Below are 21,639 nucleotides of genomic sequence, written 5' to 3'. Positions count from 1 at the left end.
AGATGGAGATGTACACAGTCATTTCATCTGGAGGAAGCTTTAAGAGAAGACTGAGGCTTGAAAAGTGTTTGGCAGTTTTCTCGGCAAGCATTGGGAGAAAGAGCATTCCAAAGGCATTGAAGAATGTACTCTGAAGGCTGAGAGGCAGGGAAATTAATGAAATATTCAGAGAACTGTACCATCACCTCTGAGAAAATTAGAAATATATGTGTATATTGGGTAGGGATTGGTCCCAGAAATGTCTTCAGGTGCTACTAGCCTTTAGTAGGGGAGGGGGATACTAAATTTTCTGTAATTCTTTGGTAGATTCTTTTGATCAACTTATACCCCGACAGGATGTTTCTCAACAGAGAAATACTGTATCAGAGGGTGATACATAACTGGAAGTGGGGAAGTGAGATGAAACATTGTACAATGGAGATGCAATTATAAATATGACAGATATATTAGAAGTAGAATCCGTTTAACCTGGAGATTGATCAGATGTGTCTGAGGTCTGGCAAGGTGGTGACTGCCACCTGTTAGATATGAGGCACAGTGTTGGTAATGATGCTCTTCACTCAGACAGGAACATATGGACCGAAGTAGATGTTAGCCAGTAGTGAAAGTTGAATTTATTTCAGAACAGGTTTAAATTTTAGGAGTTGATGGGAAGTATACAGGTATAATGTCTAGTAAAAAATTAAGACTAGAAAGCTGGACTTAGAAGAGAAATTGGGAATGGAGTTAAGTTTAAGAGTCATAGGTTAGTAGTAATGAACACCCAGATTGGTGGTAATATTTTTCAATGTGTAAAAGAAAATAAAGAGAAAAGATCAAAAATAACCAAGATAAAAAATAAAACTTAAGAATTTTATTTACTTTGTTCAAAATTGTTTTGCCATGTAAAGCACATATGTGTTTTGTAAAGTTATTTTCAGAAAGCAAATGTAATGATACAAGGAATTATATATTTTTATTATAATTAGTGAGAATATTTGGAAATTTCCAATTTATTTTACATAAGATCTATTTGGTCTGGAAGCTGCCAGGGTTCAAAAATGCTATAAAGTAAAATGTTTACTTTTTGATTAGTCCTTAATAATAGAATTACATTATTTCTACAGTCCATTCTTTATTTGTTACTTAAACACTACTTGGAAAATTTTCAATGGAGATAATTTTCTGTCCACTTTTCTTATTTATTTATTTATAATTTAATAAGTAAAAATAACTTTTAAAGTGTTTTTCTAATTCCTAAACTAGTAAATATGGGTAAGGCTCATTAATATTTCTTAAATCCTTGAATTCATATTCTTAAGAAGGAACATCTCAATGTAAGAAATGATTTTGCTGTGATATCTGGATTTATCAGTTTATACTTTTAAAAACTACTCAGTTTATACTTTTGTAGACTGAAGAAAATAACTTGAAAATTTCTTCCCAGTATAAATGGAGATTGGTTTTACAACCTTACTTCATATTCTCAATGAATTTGGTTATTCTTTCAATTCTTCACATTTGTTTAACATCTATAACTTGCAATCATTAATAGCTGTCATGTTACTTAAATCTTATTACAACTCTGTTATGTGGGTGCCAATGACACAATTTTATGGGAAAGGGCATCTCAGCTAGAGGTCAAGGACATACAGGTAGTAAGGGCTTAGGAGGCCGATAAATCAGCTCTCCTCCCTCCATGCTTATAGGTCTTTGACCATACCTGAGCAATTTCAAAGTTATATCAGTATTTTGGCTAAACCTCTTGCTTCTGCTGTTCTCGCAAATCCTTTGTAAACTCAAACTAATTAGGAATCATATCCTGTATGGAAAACTGTTAGAGTATGACTAGTCTTTCCCTCCCCACTACTCTTTTTTCTTAACTGGGCACAAGTAAGAGCCTTTTATCAAATTGAAACAGCAGTGCTACACTTTTTGGGTTATAACAAAGCAAGGTTATTTTCATCTCTAACAGTTCCTGGCTGATCACTGTGTTCCATGCCACAGAAAGGCCTGAATAATTCCTTTAAAGAAAGTACTGAAGCCAAGAATTAGCATTCTTTCTGGCTAAACGCAACTCACACAGGTTGACCTCTCATTTTCGCAACAATGTTTTCATTAGATCAGCTGGAAGGTCTCCTTCTCTGAATGTAAAATGAAAAACAGACAAGTAAGAAGAGGTTCAGCAAAAAATTCTCTCTACTATGCCTGCAGTCTACATTTCCTCAAATTTTTAATAATTGAAAACTTTATGCTCATGTGCAATCAAGGACGATTTATTTTTATTTTATTATACCTAACCATCTGTTTTTTATATGTTATATCATATGTTCATATAAAAACATATATATTTGTATGTTATTTCAAAGTATGGTGGTCTTCCCCAAAACAGTGTGCTATGATGGTCTTTGTGAGTCACTCCTCCAAAAGCAGACTCTACAGAAGGTCTGAGTGGATGTAGGTGTCTTCTAGATGCAACTGACCATTACAAATTACATAGTCAGACTTACCATAGCACATCTGTGTGGAAATACAAAAAAACTTATTATTGTTATTTTCATTTGTAGATACAACATGCTATAAAAGTAACATAAAATTAAAATAAGCAGAATAATTCTATCAAGATGAAACTTAATAGTTGTAAAAGATAGCTGTTTTTCTGAAACATATGAACAACCGATTTTTTATTAATAAAAGCAGAAGGGTAGCATTATACTAAATACAATCTCCGGACAGACATGGTTTTAATGTTACTAAATACAGCAATCAGTTGTAATTATTTTGTAAGGAAGAGCAGACTATATTTTGCATACCATGTTTGTCCATGGTGCAACAATTAAAATTTAATATATAAGTGAGGGAAATAATTAAATTATAGATTTGGTGTTTTAATTTTAACATTTATGAATTGAATTGTAGTATTCTACAATTAACCAGTGTGAGAGGAAACAACTGATTAGTGTGAGGGCTTATTTAGCTAAGTATAGCATATTCAAACTTTCTTAAATTTAAAATATGTATATTTTGTTCAACATGAATTTTTGCGTCAATTTTGCTGTTTTAGAATATTGCTATAGTTGGAGGAACTCAAATCACTCTATGAAAAAGATACCTGCATGCATAAATTTATAGCAGCGTTGTTCACAATAGCAAAAACATGGAATGAACCATGCTGCCCATCGAAAGAGGACTGGGAAAAAATGTGATACATACACATGATGGAATATTACACAGCCATAAAGTACAAAATTATGAACTTCACAGCAACTTGGATGAACTTAGAGTCTATAATACTGAGTGATCTATCACAGAAACAAAGAGCTGAGCATCACATGTTCTCACTCATAGGCGGACCCTGAACAATTATTGTAATACCATAAGAAAAGGAATGATGGTAGCAGGAAACTGCGGGAGTGTGGGGGGTGGGTGGGGAGGTGGGATTGGCAGTAGTAGGAAACTGTCTGGGGAAATGGGGAGCATACCTCATCAACAAGGGTATCTGCATAATGAACGTTGTACACCTAACCCTGAATTATACCCCATATCTTTAAAATTAAAAAATTTTTAAAAAGGAATATTACACTAAAATATTATTTATTGTTATTACCGATTTCTCTCTCTCTCTCTCTCTCTCTCTCTCTCTCTCTCTCTCTCTCTGTGTGTGTTTGTGTGTGTGTGTGTGTGTGTGTGTGTGTGTGTGTGTGTTTCCTAAAATGTTGCACCTGAAGTAAATGCCTTATTATATTCATCCTGGTCCTGACATTATACTGTCTGGATATTTTTAAGGCAATAATAAATTGTAATATTTGTAGAAATATACCTCTAGAAAGAATTTCATCCTTAGCCTGCTACTTAGCTAATTGTGTGTAAATATGTCTAACCCAACATTATTAGGGGGAAAGATGTAATTTTGTATTGAGGAGAGAAGACCTAAGGGGCTAAGGACTGTATTGCCGAGAAGTGAGAAGAAAGTTCTACTGGACTGTTTTGCACTAGGGGACAGTATTCCTTTGACAAGTGGTGGTGAAAATAAAACTGTAACCCTCTCAAGGTTGGAAGAACCCTGTAGCCTTAGTCATGCCAAGCTTTCTATTTTGATAAATACTGCCAAATCCTTCTTTATGAAGAAAGCAAAAGTTTTTCAGCACTTCAAAGGATGCCACTGTTACCCAGAGAAAGAGACCCTTCGAGAATAAATTGCAGTCTTCATAACCCAGTTATTCTGGAGAGGCAGATTCACCAGTCAGGATGAAAAAAGGATAGCCCATAGGCCCATGATTGCACTCATAAAATTTTTAGAAGTAATTAAAATCCATTTGAGTCATTTTTGAAGAGTCAATTTAGATGTGATATTATCTGGGACTAGAAATAAAACTAGTGTTAGAAGAATAAAATTTGCGCTAACAGTATATATAAATGAAACAAAAAAATTTCTGTCTTAAGCTTTTGCTAAAATACAACCATTAGTTTCTACTAAATGTGTGTGTGTGTGTGTATACTTTTAGTGCTGTGAGTACTGAAGCCATGAAAATAATTTTTAAAGAGTGTGTATGTAGTTTATACGAATTCACATATAAGGTTCAAATTGAAATTTTAGAGGCTAGATGCCACCATAAGGATCATGGAAGGCTTAAGAGATAACATATAATTAAAAAAACATAGTAACAAGTATTTCTAAAATGTGTGTTTAATAGTGGAGATGATCAGAGATTTATAAGAGACTGAGGCTGGCCTTGCCTGATTAATGCTTTTTCTATTATTTGAGCTATAGGGGATAGTCTAAAGGATGGGCTATATGTAAAATAATAAACATAAAATATGAGGCAATTAAATTTTACTTGTGACAGTGAAATAAGTAGAGGTAGGTGCATTATGAAACTAATGATGTAGAAATTACCTTATTAGAGTTTCAATTTTAATTAGTTATTTTCTAATCCCAAGAGTTATGTCTGACTTTGCTTATCGAGTCAGATGTTTCAGTGCATTTTCGTTTGTTGATAAAATAGTTTGTGCATGCACTAATGAAGCCTGCTCTCGGGGAAACCAAGGAAAGAAATCCAATAAGTTCTCACGAAACTCTTAGGCACCCATGCAATTCTAATAGGAAACCACATTAGAAATAAATATCATTTGTACTATTACTGGAAACAAATTGAGGCCTGAGAAAGCTTGTTGAATTACTCAGAACTACACTTGGCACATGTTAGAATCTGGGTTAGAACCATTTTTCAGGCTCACAAACCAGAATTATTTTCTTTACATCAGCCTATATCATCTTGCAACCTTTTCTCAGTCACTATGGACGTTTTGCTTTACATTGGCTTTAGGATAATTTTCTGAGAAGCTTAATTTTCAACTAAAATAAAATCAGTACATAATGTTATTTATTTTTTAAAAATATTGTTTTTACTTACAAATATTCTGCTAGATATGGAAACTGTACTTAAGAGGGCTATGTTCTAGTTGAGACAACCCAGACAGAGGAAACCTAAAACTATTTAACTAATACATGTTGATACAAAATGTACTCCATGTGTGATTAGCCAATGTAACATTAACAAGTGAGAAAGATTTGTATTGCTGTTTTTGTGAGCACCTGAGCTGCAGAGTTAACAAGCAGGATCGGCACCCACAGGTTGTGGGATGTGTGTAGTGCGACCCTGCAGGAAAACTGCCAACTGCAAAATCAAAATTGGTTAGGGTTGGTGGTATATTATAATGCAGGTTACCAAAAATAAAAATATGAGATCTACTATTATTATTACTTAATAACACCAATTATTTAATCATATCAATTTAATAAAGATTTTTAGTTGTTGCAAAGATAATTTAAATGTTCTTTGTCTCCACCTTCCTCTCTAACACTATGCAGAGGAATATACATATGTAGCAATTTGGACAAAACACAGGGCAGATGTCAGAGGAGGGTTAAGGCTTAAGTCTCCAGGGCTCTTGGCTCTTACATTTCTCTGGAAATCATGCCTATATTTTTATATGGTAAAATAAATTTACTTGAAGAGAAGTCTGGACATCCAAATATTGAAATATGAATTTTGCTCTCACTTCTAGCCCCTTATATAAACTTATTTTTCGCATTTATATCTTCTCTGCAAAATAATTTATTTTTAAGTGTTTCTAAATAAGGTTATTGTTTCTAAATTGCCTTCGAGTACCTGGATTTTAATGATAAATTTATTATGCACTTTCTTTGATTGAAGCCATCGCATTCCTTTGTAATTATACATTGTGTTTCATCATAATATGATAGGTGGATTCCATAGTCAAGTACCTAGAGGAGGAATTTTAATTATAGTATCAGAAGTTTAAAACTAGAGAATAAATAACTAAAATCTATTCTGGAATTAATACTAGGAAGCAAAATAGAATGGAGATAAGTAATATTTGCCCCAAAGCTATGTGTTTTGAAAATTAGCTTTTCACTTATACCTGTAGGATTTTTGCTATGTTATCTATCACCTAGTATTACAATAGTCCAAGTTAAATATTAAGGCTCACCAAAAGGGATGTACTTATCATTTTGTACCTCAATAAGTTCAAAATTAATATTGAACTGGTCTTGGGAAGCCATTTCTGAACAGGACAATCAGATGATTAAGGCTGTGACAAGAATATTTATCTGGAATCACTGTGCAGGATAAATGGAAAAACAAACCTAGTTAGAAGTTGTTGTAATTGTCTAAGTGAGGGGTCCCCAAACACTAGTCCTTGGCTTGTTAGGAACTGAGTCACATAGCAAGAGGTGAGCTGCCGGCGACTGAACAAAGTTTCATCTATATTTACAGCCACTCTCTATTGCTCACATTACCGCCTGAGCTCTGCAATCTGTCAGATGAGCTGTGGCATTAGATTCTCATAGGAGTGAGAACCTTGCTGTGAACTATGCATGCAAGGGATCTAGGTTGCGTGCTCCTTATGAAAATCTAATGTCTGATGATCTGAGGTGGAGTTGAGGCAGTAACGCTAGTGCTGGGGAGTGGTTGCAAATACAGATTAACATTAAAAGTGAGGTTTGAATGCACAAAGACCATAATAAATCAGTTGCTTGCAGACTCATATCAAAACCCTACCAGTGAGTGGCAAGTGAGTCGATGTACTTCAATTGTATAGCTCATCTGGTGGCAGGCTCTAAGTCAGAATCTGACACTTATTTTTGTCTTTGTGTGGCCCACCCAGTATCTTATTTACCACTTCCGTCTGTGCCTCTTTTTTTATTTTTTAAATGGTAAGTTGTATAATTATTTCATTATACATTACAATGTAATAATAATAGAAATAAATTGCACAATAAATGTTATGAGCTTGACTCTTCCTGAAACCATAGCCTTTCTCCCAGTTTGTAGAAAGATTGTCTTCCGTGAAATTTATCCCTGATGCCAAAAAAGTTGGAAACCCCTGGTCTAAGTGATAGAAAGAAGAACTTCATTAGGATGTAGACAATAAGACTTAAAAAGGTATAAACTCTATGACAATGGTCACTTTACATGCAATTACCTTCCAAGAGAAGTGGAAGTAAAACGCATTAATGTTTCGACCTTGAATAAGTGGGAAGAAGGAACTAATATAAATATATCTGTATTTGTATAAACTTTTGTAATTGATCTTTGATGGACAAATGTGCATAAAAATTGCTTTGGGTGGTATGTTAGCCCTTCTAAAAATTAATGTAATGTAGCCATCATATGTTGACTATAATATTAATGGTTGTAACACCTTCAAATAATTTTAACTCCATTAAATTTAATAACTGAGTTAAAGACAACTGAATTCTAGATTTGTTATAGGGGACAAAGTGCTGATAAAACATTCTTTATAAGCCTGTAGCCTGCTCCTTTTCTTGTTTAACTGGCTAGGCACTTTCCATTTGGGAAAATGACAGTTAAGTCATTTTATTTTCACTTTTATATTCATCTTCTATAACAGTGAGAATTCAGATATTTTTCTATCCTTTCAAAATCTCAAAAGCTATATTTATATTTTAAAATATAAGAAAAGATGTTTAAACCTCAGAAATGATTTTAATACACATAGTTAACATTTTATTGACTTTCATATGTTAAATTCATGCTGTGTGAACAGCAGGAAGCTACAGAGACTTCCAAAAACAGAAACAAAGTAGAAAGTGTTAGCTTTATGATAGTGCTCAGCATTCTTTAAGAAATGTTTTTCTGACCTCTGCTGTATTCCATATACATACATATAGACACATACATATACATGTTACTATTCTAAAGTGCTCTGTGGGAAGTGTGAGACATGATCCCCACCTTAGGAAACAAATCCTGCACAAAATATAGAACAGTTTTCCAAACCAGTGTATCAACAAGCAATTAGTTTTCATGATTTACATTATAATTATAATTCCTAGAAGCATATGTTTAGTGTTGGACACAGAATTCCAGATATGATTTGATCAAATGCAATATTTGTAGCACTTATTTTTATCAGCACACTTACCATCACCTTTCTCCAAAATTTAAGCTCAGTTAGATTAAAGATATGCTTGACTTGTACTTGATGGCTACCACTATATTTGCAATGCCTAGAAGTATCTGGAACATAGAACAAGCTCAAGTAGGGAGACTCTTGTGAACAAAAGCATAGAGTTGCAGATAAGAAAGACTATAAGATAAGATAATAATTGGGTTAATGTAAGTGAACTGAGTTGACTTAGGAAAAGAGATTTGGTCAAAACATATTGGAGACTGGAGTATCTTTTGCATAGGATCCTAATAGGATCTATAAGTTAGGAACCTAATCCTGTTCATGGAAAGAGTTTTGTTTTGAAAGAGTTCCTTGGAAGGTTCCCAAGTATTGTGGGGTTTGTGTGGTTAGAAAGGCACTCTAAGGGAATGCCTTAATGATTGCAGAGTCTAAGCCGAATTTCAAATACTAAAATTCATTTTGGGATGATTAAGGGAAGGAATGGATCTATCAGTAATCGCATCATCCATGAGAGGGAAATTTACTATCTAACAAGACACAACATAGTTAAAGAGCAGTTATAGAAAATGCATTGGAGCTGATGAGAGTCTTCTTCAAGGAGAAAAAAAACCCTAATGGTGATTGTCAACTTTCATGAAAATTGTAACAAATAAATAAACACACTCAATGTGATAAAGTCTGTGCTTTGTAAAGTATTATACCCCTTTCCATCAAGTGTAGTTTCATAAATGTCTACAGAAATCACACATTTACCCTTCATCTCAATATAGAATTTAGCTACTATTAAATCTTTTATCACTATGATAAGATAACATTTAAATTGTTTTTAGTCTCCTACTTGTAAAAAATATTTATCTGGCTTTTTAAAATCAAAGTTTACTAAAATCTTTGAGAGAGAAATTAGAGCAAAGTAAGTCTTCTTAAAAATTTAATTTTTAATTATTATGGACACATAATTGCTATAGGGTACATGTGGTATTTTGATACACACATGTGTATGACCATCAAATCAGGGTAATTGTGATATCCGTCATCTCAAGCATTTATCATTTATTTGTGTTAAGAACATTCTAATTCCACTCTTTTAGTTATTTTGAAATAATAACATTGTTAACTATCATCATCCCATTGTGCTACTGAACACTAACTTTATTCCTTCTACCTAACTATATTTTTGTACTCTTTAACCATTCCCTCTTTAGTGTTTCTTTCTAACACTTAATAGGAAAGTGGTTATTTTTGATCTACTGTTTGAGATATGAGATATAATTATCTAGGAGCTTAGAAACTTGAGTAGCTTAGCTTTAGTTCTAGAATAGTTTCTCCACTCTATGGGTACAAATAAATATGCCTCTTTCAGCCGGGCTTGGTGGCTCAGCCTGTAATCCCGTGCCTTTGGGAGGCTGAGGTGAGTGGATTGCCTGAGCCCACGGGTTCGAGACCCGCCTGGGCAGCGAGATCTCATCTCTACAATAAATCAAAAAATCAGCCGGGCGTGGCAGCGCATACCTGTAATTCCAGCTACTTGGAAGGCTGAGGTGGAAGGATCGCCGGAGCCTAGCAGGTCGAGGCTGCGGTGGCCGAGAGCGGCCACTGCACTCCAGTCTGGGAGATAGAGTGAGACTTCAACTCAAAAAAAAAAAAAAATTATATATATATATAATTATAATATATATATATTATAATATTATAATTATATATATATATACCTCTTTGCTTTCATATCTAAGCCTGATGTAGGATAACATATGTAGATATATTATGAGTTGGGCATGGTTCATCTTTTCGTTCTGTTTGCTTATTACTTCATTTGAGAAATCTTTTCTTCTAATCATAAGTATGAATTGAACATGCTGTAAGTCTAGAAATCAGTGCTTAGATGGTGAAATGAAGAAATATATAAATCCATGAATTTTAACAAAGACTGTAGAAAGACAGTTACATGAAAAAATTGTGTTATTTGCATAGTTACTTTATGAGTCAATTGCAAATATGGATAGATTCTTAATATTATGAAGCATATTATAAGTTATTTGACTCATACAGTGTGGCTTATTCATTATCCATTGTAAAAGCTACAATAGCAACTATTTAGGGCATTTGACTCATTCCAGATGATATACAGTAATGTTATTGCAGACCAAATTGTTGAATTTTTCTATTATTTCTTTGTTTTATATTTCAATTTTCTTTTATTAAAATTAGCCTTGGCCGGGTGTGGTGGCTCAGCCTGTTATCCCAGCACTTTGGGAGGCCAAAGCGAGAGTATTGCCTGAGCCCAGGGATTCGAGACCAGCTTGGGCAACTTAATGAGACCTCGTCTCTACAGTAAATCACCAAAATTAGCTGGGTGTGGTGGTGTGCGCCTATGGTTTGGAAGGCTGAGATGGAAGGATCGCCTAAGCCCAGCAGGTCGAGGCTGCGATGGCCGTGAACAGCATGCCACTGCACTCCAACCTGAGTGACAGAGTGAGACTCCAACACCCCCCCCAAAAAAAATGAGCCTCAAATTATAGTCCTTGTGTTCTACTGGCCAGTGTACTTTTGGCATTCATGACTGAGTTCAGAGTCCTACAAATCTCTAAAACAGTTAGGATCAAGAGTTCTGAACAAGAATTGGACAGAAGTAAAGCCATTATAAATACACCAAAGTTTTTTAAATTGCACATTTAAAATGAATCAGTTTTATGGTATGCAAATTCTATATCAATAAACTTATTTTTTGTTGTTGTTGCTTTGTTTTAAGATAGAACCAGGACAGAATTTCACTTGCAGCTAAGGTTGATTTGTGACTTGGGATTCTTGGGTCTTCTGTAAAATATTGTGTATTCAATTATCCCTGCCCCATTTTTATATCTTGAAATGTTCCTTTTTCCCTGGATACTTTCCCAACTTTAAAAATGTTCAGTGAGCTCCCATCCTTAAAAATTAATGGAAAGCAAAACAAATCTTTTTCTCCCCTTTCTTCCTTCTTTTCTGTCTTCTCCTAGATTTTAGACGTAAGAAAGAAAAGTCTTCACACTATTTCTACATCTTTAACACACCCCTTTATTGTTGGATTGAGACTGACTTTACAGAGTTTACTAGCTACTCTTGAATTTCCAGGGGCAGTGATTTCTGCACAATTCTCATTTTCCTGGAACTCTCTCAAGTAGGGAACACACTTGAGAACCTCTTTTCACTAAAGTGCTTTTTGTTTGATTTTAGATTCAGTGACCCTATTTTTAACTTGTCACAAATTTTTTCTGATCACACTTTGAGAGTGTTATTTCTTTTTTCGCTCACGTTGTAAGTCCCACTTCTCCTTGTCCTAAATTCTTTTCATTTATGTCCCATAACTCTCTTGGCATTAACTCACACCTCTATAAACAAGGAACCGAGAACCTTAACACTAGCCTTGGCCCCTCTTTAAAGATCAAATACATATTTCCAGCTTTCTTTTTGAACTCTCCAACATCTCTTACTGAACCTTGAAAGGAAAGTCATCATCCATCTCTTTCCAGAATGTATCCCCCATCTCAGGCAATAGCACATCCCTACATCTAGGTCACTTATGCTAGTATGACTAAGGTATTTAATTCCCGTCTTTTTTCATTCCCTATATCTAATCAATTACCAAGTTCTGCCAAATCTATCTTGAAATTTATCTTATATATGCAACTTTTCTTTGTGTTCATAGCAATCAACTCTTCTTAAGACTTAAAGGCAGAGAAAAGACTAAAGTTACACATAGTCCAGGAACACAGAATTACCTCAAGACCTTAGTCTTTGGTAATGACCAGGTGACTCTCCTGGCCACCGAGTTCAGCATAATGTCAAAGAACAAGGACTTCAGAGTCAAAGCAGGATGAATGCTATCATATATGGCATAATTTCTTCGAATTAGAACAAAAAATTTCTTCTAAAATATATATTCTTTTATTTTTAAAAAGTCATAATACTATTTTTTAAAAGAAAAATATTTTTTACTGCCATCTATGGAAAAATGTATTTCTGGAAGACATATACAAATCTCCATTGTCTATGTTCTTTTATACAGTGTCATAAGAGTGCAGAAATTGCATACGTGCACAATTCTAGTAGGGCCGTATCTTCAAATCCTGTTCCCACCGTTCAGTGACTTAACCTTTGGGAATATGCTTAATGACTTTAAGCTTCAGATTCATCACCTATAAAGTGTGGCTAATAACATTATTTCTTTCCATGAGTTTTTTGGAAGGATAAATAAGAAAATATATGTTAGTAATTAGCATCCTGAAATTTAACTGCAAATGTTCTCAGTCTACTGCCTCAAAAACATATCATTACAAGATGCCCAGATCGTGCAATTCCTTACACTGATGTAGAAAGGAGATGAAATTACTGTTGGTTTTAACATTCCACTATAAATCATTAAAAATTTTGCCCTCGAGAATATTTCACTTGAGGTTATTTCAAAGGAACCAGAGGAATAGTCATCCTATTTTTTCAGTGACTAAAGATATAACCTGGAACTTAATGTTTACACCCTGATTTTGCAGCTATGGTGATAAACAAGACTATAGTTTTTACCAAACTATATAAAAAGTTTTAGCTTCACCATTTTCATGTCATCCTATTTTATTATTCTTCTGTTTCTGAGATCAGCAAAGTACAAGCCATGGACTATATTCAATCCATATGCTGATTTTATAAAGTTTTATTGGAACATAACCATATACATTCATTTATATATAGTCTGAGCTGCTTTCCCAATACAAAGGCAGAATTGAGTAGTTGTTACAGAGGTAGTATGGTCCACGAAGCATAAAATATTTATCTGGTCTCTTATGCAAAATGTTTGCTGACCTTTGCCTGTTTGATCCATTTTAAAATATTAATTCATTTGAGTTTCCATTTTGCTCAATTCTACAAATAGGATAAAATAAAGATTGCATTAATCTGGAGTATGGTGAGTCATTGTTCCTTTCAAAATATTTTTTATAGAAAACATAAAGCTGGTTGCCATATGCTACATTAAATATGCACAGTTCCTTGGGTTTTTATGAAAAACAAACAAACAACAAATCCCCAGTAAACTAAACTAACCCCCCCAAAACTTTAAGACAAACAACCAGTTCATTTTTGCCAGGTTTTTATTGGAGCTACATGGAAAATGTTTCTTAAAATAAACTTTTAAACAACTGATCTTTTATCTTCTTTTTTTTTGTCATTGAAGAGGTAATAGTAAGGAAAAGTCTATTTAGTAGTCTTAGAGGAGCCATGTATTTGATGATACAGTGACTGAATCAGTTTCCTGTTGGAAATCATTTTTGACTGAAACTCAGAAATTTGGTGAGTGACTATTTTGTTCATTAAAGCAAGTAGTTGATATCATAATCTTTATATGAGAAAATGACTAAAAAATTAGGCAGTATACATACTATAAGGGAAGAATATGAATTGAGGTCAGATATAATTTTATTCAAATACTAGCTGTATTATTTTGGGGATAGACTTTAGTTTCCACATTTGTAAAAGATAAAAATTTTAAAAATCCTTATTTTTCAGAATTTTTGATAATGTATATATTAAAATTTTAGTAAGTAATAGCTTATCAATTTTAATTGTGATTGTTTTTATTGCAGACATTGAGTTCATTAAGTAAAATATATCAAATTTACTCAAAGTATTCTTCAAAAAAGTCTATTTCTCAATTTTCTGTTTGTATGGAATTATTTAGCAATTCCTTTTTGTGTGCTACTTCTTGTTCTTTAAAACAAATACAAATTTGACCTTTCTCACATTTTTCACGTACCACTTAAAATAATTCCACCAAGAAAAGTCATAATTTAAAAGTTAGTTGTCGGGTATCGTTTGGATGTGCAGATACACCTAAAGGAATAATTAGTTAGTAGTAAGAAAATAAGTAGCAAGCCTTAAGAGATTTTTTTTATTTATTGAGCTTTCCAAAGTTCTAATTATCAATGGCCAGGGATTGCAATTTAATTGTAGAAACATTCTCCAAAAAGTTTGCTATTATTTAAGACAGTCTTTTAAATGTGTCTCTTTAGAGTCAAGTCATGAAAGTAAAGTTTTCCTATTACTGATTGTAATGTAGTTAAATTATACTTTGGGATCCAATCTAGAAAGTCTTCAAAGTGAAATGAAAATGAGAGCAGAAGTTTAATCTCTTTTCAAAAGAAGAAATTGAATATAAGAAGTGCCATTTCCACTGATACCAAAGTGCAGGTACAATCAAAGTATAGCAGGATACGTTTGACTAGATTATGAAACTTTCTCATAGATGATCACCTTACAAAGCAGCCTGATTCTGGTTTCTGCTTCTGCCATTGTCATAGCAGTACATGGAAGTCTACATCTCCCCAAATCAGGTGTAGTTCTGGAGCAAATCTAAAGAGTTGAGCTTGGAATTGAGTCTGGATTCCTAGGATCTCCTGGACCATGTATCTTGTTCCTAAAAAGGCTTCTCTTTTTATATCCTGCTCCAGGCCAAAGTCTTATCATGCCTAAAAGTTCTTGCCTTAAGGGATATAGGTGATCAGTACAGGAATATGGAAGAAATACTCTGTGCTCTTATAATTCCAGGAGCACCACTCACCAAAACAAACAAACAAATAAAAAATATCCAGGTAAAGCAAACAACATTTTTTTTTTGAGTTGGAGTCTCACTCTTTTTTTTTTGAGTTGGAGTCTCACTTTGTCGCCCAGACTGGAGTGCAGTGGCCTCTCCCAGCCACCGCAGCCTCGACCTGCTGGGCTCCGGCGATCCTTCCGCCTCAGCCTTCCAAGTAGCTGGAATTACAGGCATGCGCTACCACGCCCGGCTGATTTTTTGATTTATTGTAGAGATGAGTTCTCGCTGCCCAGGTGGGTCTCGAACCCGCGGGCTCAGCATCCCAAAGGATTACAGGCTGAGCCACCGAGCCCGGCTGGAGTCTCACTCTTATTTGCTCAGGCTGGAGTGCAGTGGCACGCTCATGGCCACCGTAGCCTCGACCTGCTGGGCTTAGGCGATCCTTCTGCCTCACTCTTCCAAGTAGCTGGAGCTACAGACATACGCCACCATGTCCAGCTAGTTTTTGTGATTTATGAGGTCTCACCAAGTTGCCCAGGCTGGTCTCAAACCTGCAGGCTCAGGCAGTCCTCTCGCCTCAGCCTCTCAATGTGCTGGGATTACAGGCTGAGCTACCTCACCCAGCCAACGTTTTCACGTATGCTAGAATCAGCAATAATTGAAAATCATTGTAAAGTATTTATGTAAAATAAGCACAACCTAAGACAGAAACCATGGTTTGGGAAAATTGTAAGATGATGTTATAGTTGGACAAGAAGATCATGAGAACCCACATATAACAGTTTTTCTAAGATGGACATCACAAAGGGGTGACAGGTGGATTTGTTGCATAGATATTCCAATTGGGGAAAAGGATAATGAATCATCTGAATAATTAGACTCTGAAGTTTAAGACCATTATGAATTTAGTATATTCGAGATAAAAAATCTGAAACATCACCCAATAAATTATTTAGTTGCTAACACAATAGCAAAATATATATATATATATGTGTATATATATATATATATAGTTTTAGTATACACAACTTATAGAATAAAATGTGAATGTCTTTCTCATTCTTGTCTGTCTTATATTTTCATAGAGTGCCATTTTTTGAGAAAAACAAATGACTAAGCCTCTAGTCCCAGCTACTTAAGAGGCTGAGGCAGGAGGATTGCTTCAGCCTAGGATTTTGAGGTCAGCATGGACAACATATGGAGACCCTGTCTGCAAAGCAAAAAGAAAAAAAGTAACCAATCTTCATTCCAAGGTTAACTCAAAATTTCACAAATCAAAAGAGAAGGCCTTTAAGGAAAGTTCAAGACACTTTATTCAAGCCTTTATGTTGTTGTTGTTAGAGGCTTATTGAGTAGGAAGGTTCCTGGAATGACTGATTACACCAAAGGACAGAATTATAGTTTTTCAAGAATTTTATGAAAAATGGTAGAAGACTTTTTTTGTTCATAAATATGGTATAACTCATTAATCAATCAAACTTTGTTTCATAGTAGAAAACAATCTCATGCTCACTAGTAAGGTTACCTCTGTTAGCAATAACTGTTTCTCATCTGTAAACAGTTGAAAATGGGAGCTAAATACATAAAAATAAATTGGATGTAAAACAAATTCAAGGTCCTTGAAAGGTAAGTGAGCAGCAAAGGGGATAGTAAATCTTGGGATATAAGCAATGACTGAATTAGGTGTCCAAAGCTATATTTGCACAGATAGGTAAGAGTACTAGGAAGAGGTGAGCCCACAACCTAACTGGGACAAAAGACCTCAGATTAGATAAAGAAGTCAGAAGTAGATTTTATGTAAGCCATCAGAAGACACATGAATACTGCACTTTTACATTGAGTTTCTGTCACATTTGGTATTTGTTTTTGCTCTTTTCAAGTAGAAAATTTAAATCTTGATTCAGGCTGGGCCATGATCCTGGTCCCGGTTCTATGCTGATTATATATGTCAGCAATCCCTGAGTAAAATTTCATCTCCTTTTCTAATGCCTTCATGGGAGACAAATATTTATCCTCCATGTATTAGGAATGAATGTAAATGTGTTACAAATTTTATTTTATTATCTTATATGGTCTAAAGGAGGGTTATTGTGGCCTGTCATAAAATTTCATTTTTCACCAATTTCCTTCTAACCAATATCTGGGTTGACATGAGTCACCAGAGTGGAGGACTGAAGCAGAGGGACCCAAAAGCAAATCATTAGGTGAATATAGCAGCATAAAAAGCCCTAAATCTAATTGTCTCTGTGTGTGCACTGTGTCTTCTCTACAAGATGTCTCCTCAGTTGTCCCCTATTATAGTCAGAACGGATCCTGATTGATTTTATTTAATGCCTGTTTATAGTTTGGTTTCTGCATCTGATTTCACATTTTCTCAGGAGAAAAGAATGCTTTTCCCTTAGAATGCAATGTAAATGGCTAAGGTAACTGAGATTTGGAAATCGAATCGCTCTTTCTGTTCTTTTCCACCTATTAATTTTTTATTAGTCATCTTGTGAGAATGTTTTTAGAATACTACTTGGATGTGGGTTGGTTTTATCACATAAGAAATTGTCAATTCTTGAAGTTTAATTTTATGACATAACAATATTTTCATTGATTGAAAGCATCATTACCTATCTCTATCTATCAATATGTATGCACACATACAAAAAAAAGTCCAGTCCTAGTGTTCTTAGTGTCCTGCATCATGATAACATGGAACAAGTTCAGCAGTGATATTGCAGCATGATAGTTTTATTTGAAGAATTAATATTTAATATAAGTCAATAACACTGAATAAGATGATGTTTGGGATATAAACCATTAACAAGCTTTGACAAAAATTTTTAAAGAAGGTCAAACCCTTTTAGCTTAAAAGTATTTACTGATTTTATAAATGTAATTTATGAATATGCCTAAAACTGATTGTAATTGTCAAAGCAACAACTTACTTAAAACTTCTAGAGGATTAAAATACAATTGATCCTCTGTAGAACACATTCAAAAGTGTTGCTAAATGTAAAAATATTTTAATCTTTAAGTTAACTAACTGTAAGTTTTTAATTACTGATTTGTAGATATTCACTTTGGATCACTTCTGAAGCTGAATTAAGAACAAACTTAAGGTAATCTGTTTGGGGGTGTGTGTGTGTGCATGCGTTAATTTTAAGGAATAAAAATATGTGGCAAAACATTATGTAACAGGATATTCAAATATATTTCTAGTTTCTGAGAACCCAGCAGTATTCTGGTTCATGATAGCAATCAACTATGTTCGTTTTCTTTCAACTTTTATAACTATTTTCAATGTTAACAAAGTATCAAAATATATGATGACTTGTTTAATATCTGTTTATTTTTATTTTTTTTGAGTTGGAGTCTCACTCCATTGTCCAGGTAGGAGTGTAGTGGGGCACTCACCTCCACCCCAGCGTTGGTCTGCTGGACTATGGAGATCCTTCCGCCTCAGCCTTCCAAGTAGCCAGAACTACAGGGTTGCATTACCACGCCTGGTTAATTTTTGATTTATTGTAGAGATGAGGTCTTGAACCCTCGGGATCAGGCAATCCATTCACCTTAGCCTCCCAAAGTGCTGGGATTACAGGCTGAGCACCCAAGCCCAGCCTATACCTGTTTAAATGACCTGCCCGTGACTCTGTGTGAAGAAATCACATGAAAACACATGTGGCAATTAGGAAGCAATACTGTTCAGCATAACACTCAATACTTAAGAGAATCCAGAATGAGTGATCGAGTGTGAACTGGAGTGAGAGGGACATGTCATGATATTATTAAGAGGAAGAATAACAACAATAATACTATTTACTTAGTGTTAATGTAGTTCATGTACTCTACTAAGAGCTTTGTATACTTTATGCCATTTAATCCTCTAGCAATCCTATGAAGTAAAATTATTATTTCAAAAAATTATTGTAAGTCCCATACTATAGTGAGGAACCCAAGGTTTATCTCAGGTTGTGTGACTGGTAAGTGGCATAGTTACTACCTGAGATCTGTCTAGTGTCTATATTTGCTAGAGGGGCAAATTGAAATGAAGCTTACTTGAGGAAAATGTAATAAAAAATGTATAACACGAGTAGATGGAGGTTTATGGACTTACTTTGTAGATAAGAGTAAGTGATTTTTCCAGCTTCATAACTGATCCCATCTCCAGTGTTCTCTCCCTGCAAAATGCTGGGCTGCATTTTGTGCTATCAAAGGTGAGCGAAAAAAAATCCACGATCTGGTTGGGATGACCAATTTTTAAAAACTAACAATAAAATACTAGAATTATCTAATTTTCCCAAGACATGAAATGATGACCTAATCCTACCAGAGGCAGGAGAAATAAAGAGGAATGTGTGCATGCTGTTGCCAGAAGACATAAACTAAACAAATATGACTGTGTTTATGAGAGATTATATAAATAAAGAAAAAGGGAAAGGAGATGGTTTTAGATTTTTTTCCTGTTCTAAAAGAGAAATTTCAAATGGATATAAAGAATATAAACTGTTTTGTCAGAGAATAAAATGAGTTTAATCTTCCTATTTTGCTTTTAAAGTTCCAATTAGAGCTCAAATTCGTGTATTCTATAGGACATAAAATGCTGAGTGAAGAAACAGGTAAAGATTTAATTCTAACTCCATTAAACATATTTATTAAAGATTTTAGAGTGGGTAATTTCTCTAGAAAAATAGTGTAAAAATAGAATATAAACTAGGCATTCTAAATGTAATTTTCAGGTAAACATTTTAAAATAAAATATAGTTGGGTAAATTTGAAAAACACATGTGAGAAGCTGCAAGCTGAATTTAGTCTTACTTCCTGTACCTAACTCTAAAATCTCAAAGATTTTTATTTGTTTTGAATTTGTTTTGTTCCTTTGACAATATGATATTGATATTTAAAAGTAAGTAAAGTAGAATAAAGGATGATCATCAATCTCCCTTAATAATGCAAATTACTTAGACCAGAGCTCTGGTAAACTTCTATTTCAATTTGTTACTGTCAATATTGCTTCTCTTACTTTAAGCATTTTCTTTCATCTGGCATTATCATCATTCTGTTAACAATATTTGAGGTAAAATACAATTTGAAACCACTTTTATTTTAGAATCAATGCACTTCTTTACTTTTGTTCCATTAAATATAGAAAACAGATTACAAGCAAACAAAAAGATAAAAAATAGAAATTCTTCTTAGGCTAGAAGTTCATTTTGAGAAATGTCTTTCAATAATGTTGGGACTAATACGAAACTTAAAAAACTTTTTTTCCTAACATTACTTTTTAAAAAAAGGGTTGAAATTATATAAACAGCATAGTTACAATTTTCCTATCAATGAATTTCTTTTTAACCTAAAATCTTCACTTGTGGACATAAATTTTATGTCAATATTTAATAAATATATATGTAGCACATGTTATACATTAAATTCTGAACTAAACACAAAGAAAAATGGTTATGATTTCTCTTTTCGAGATGCTCACAATGTAAAAACCAAGATTATCCAAACAAATCATTACAGCATATGTAATCCCCTGCTATTGATGCCCAAAGGATAGTATGACTACTCCTGACTAAGAGATCCAAGACTTCTAAGTTTCATTAAGGAAATGGGAATCTTTAATTCATAAAACTTTTATAAGAAAATATAATATCTGAATTTCGTTCTGCATTTGTCTGGAGGTGAATCTTTATGATACTATTACTATATTTTCAGAAAGTGGGGATTTTCAAATGTGTTATTTGCCTGGGGTCTTCTACTTATTTCTCTTAAGCACCAGTTCTGTGGATAGTGGCACTTGTTAAATGTATTAAGAAGTTGAGTGGAAAAGCTATCACTTTGGTGTTTCTTTCATTTAAGGTGAAACCCTTGCATGGGCAACAAAATGAGTCGCTTCAAATTTTGAGAATAATTTGAAATAGGTTTTAAAAAAAATCAAGGCCTCCCTTTCTGGCAGTTGATAAATTTAAAACTCTAAAATATGACTATAAAAAACATCTTTTAAAAATTTTTGCTGAGCTGGCGAGAAAAGAAAGTTAAAAAATCAAAAAGGACAAAGACAAAGAAAAAGCAGGGACCCCTGAGAAGTAAGGAGGTGCAAAGATGGGACACATAAGATAAAGCCTGACTCACTCAAATTGGAGACCAATAGAAAAGCAGCTCAGAGAGCCAGGATCCTAAAAGGTAATGTTCTAAGTGTAAGGCTCTACTAGAAATAACCCGACCACTGAGAAATCAAAGACACGTAGTTATGCAGTGCATTGGATTGGCACAAATCTGCCCTTAGAATTCAGAAATATAAGGTAGACTTTGCTTAACTTTAGCAGCAGAATTCATCTGTGTGGTCCAAAAGATCTCATCCAATAATTTAGAGCAGTTTGAGACTCAGAGTCACTGGGTGAACAAAAAATAAGTCCTTTGTCATATGATCCGACATTCAAATGATTTCCAGATAAAATTCTTTAAAAAATTAGTAAATAATTAAAAAATTATAAAATGTAAGAAAAAATAGACTCAAAAGAAAGCTAACAAAAGCTTAGAACATGATAGATGCTATAGACTTAAAAAAAGATTTCAAGTACTGGAAGTATTAGACATGGAACAAAATAAGGTTTTCAGTAGTATATAAATTTTCTATCACTATATAACAAATT

General features: G+C 33.9%; 1 protein-coding gene across 3 annotated transcripts in view; it reads left to right on the top strand.

Annotated features, from left to right (window-relative positions):
* The window catches only part of CNTN1 (contactin 1), a 370,935-nt gene that overhangs the window by 74,792 nt on the left and 274,504 nt on the right, over positions 1 to 21,639 (top strand). The window contains exon 2 of one of the 3 annotated variants that reach the window (XM_008065329.2): positions 18,058 to 18,105. The exons of the other annotated variants lie outside the window; for them this stretch is intronic. The gene's annotated coding sequence lies outside the window, so the exon portion shown is untranslated. The remainder of the gene's footprint in view (positions 1 to 18,057; positions 18,106 to 21,639) is intronic. 3 annotated transcript variants of the gene reach the window in all.

The sequence above is a fragment of the Carlito syrichta genome, unplaced genomic scaffold (assembly GCF_000164805.1).
Source record: "Carlito syrichta isolate Samal-C Ts95f unplaced genomic scaffold, Tarsius_syrichta-2.0.1 Scaffold103341, whole genome shotgun sequence".
In the NCBI taxonomy this organism is placed as follows: domain Eukaryota; kingdom Metazoa; phylum Chordata; class Mammalia; order Primates; family Tarsiidae; genus Carlito; species Carlito syrichta.
Note: the sequence above shows the minus strand (reverse complement) of the source record. Positions and strands in the feature narration are given on the sequence as shown.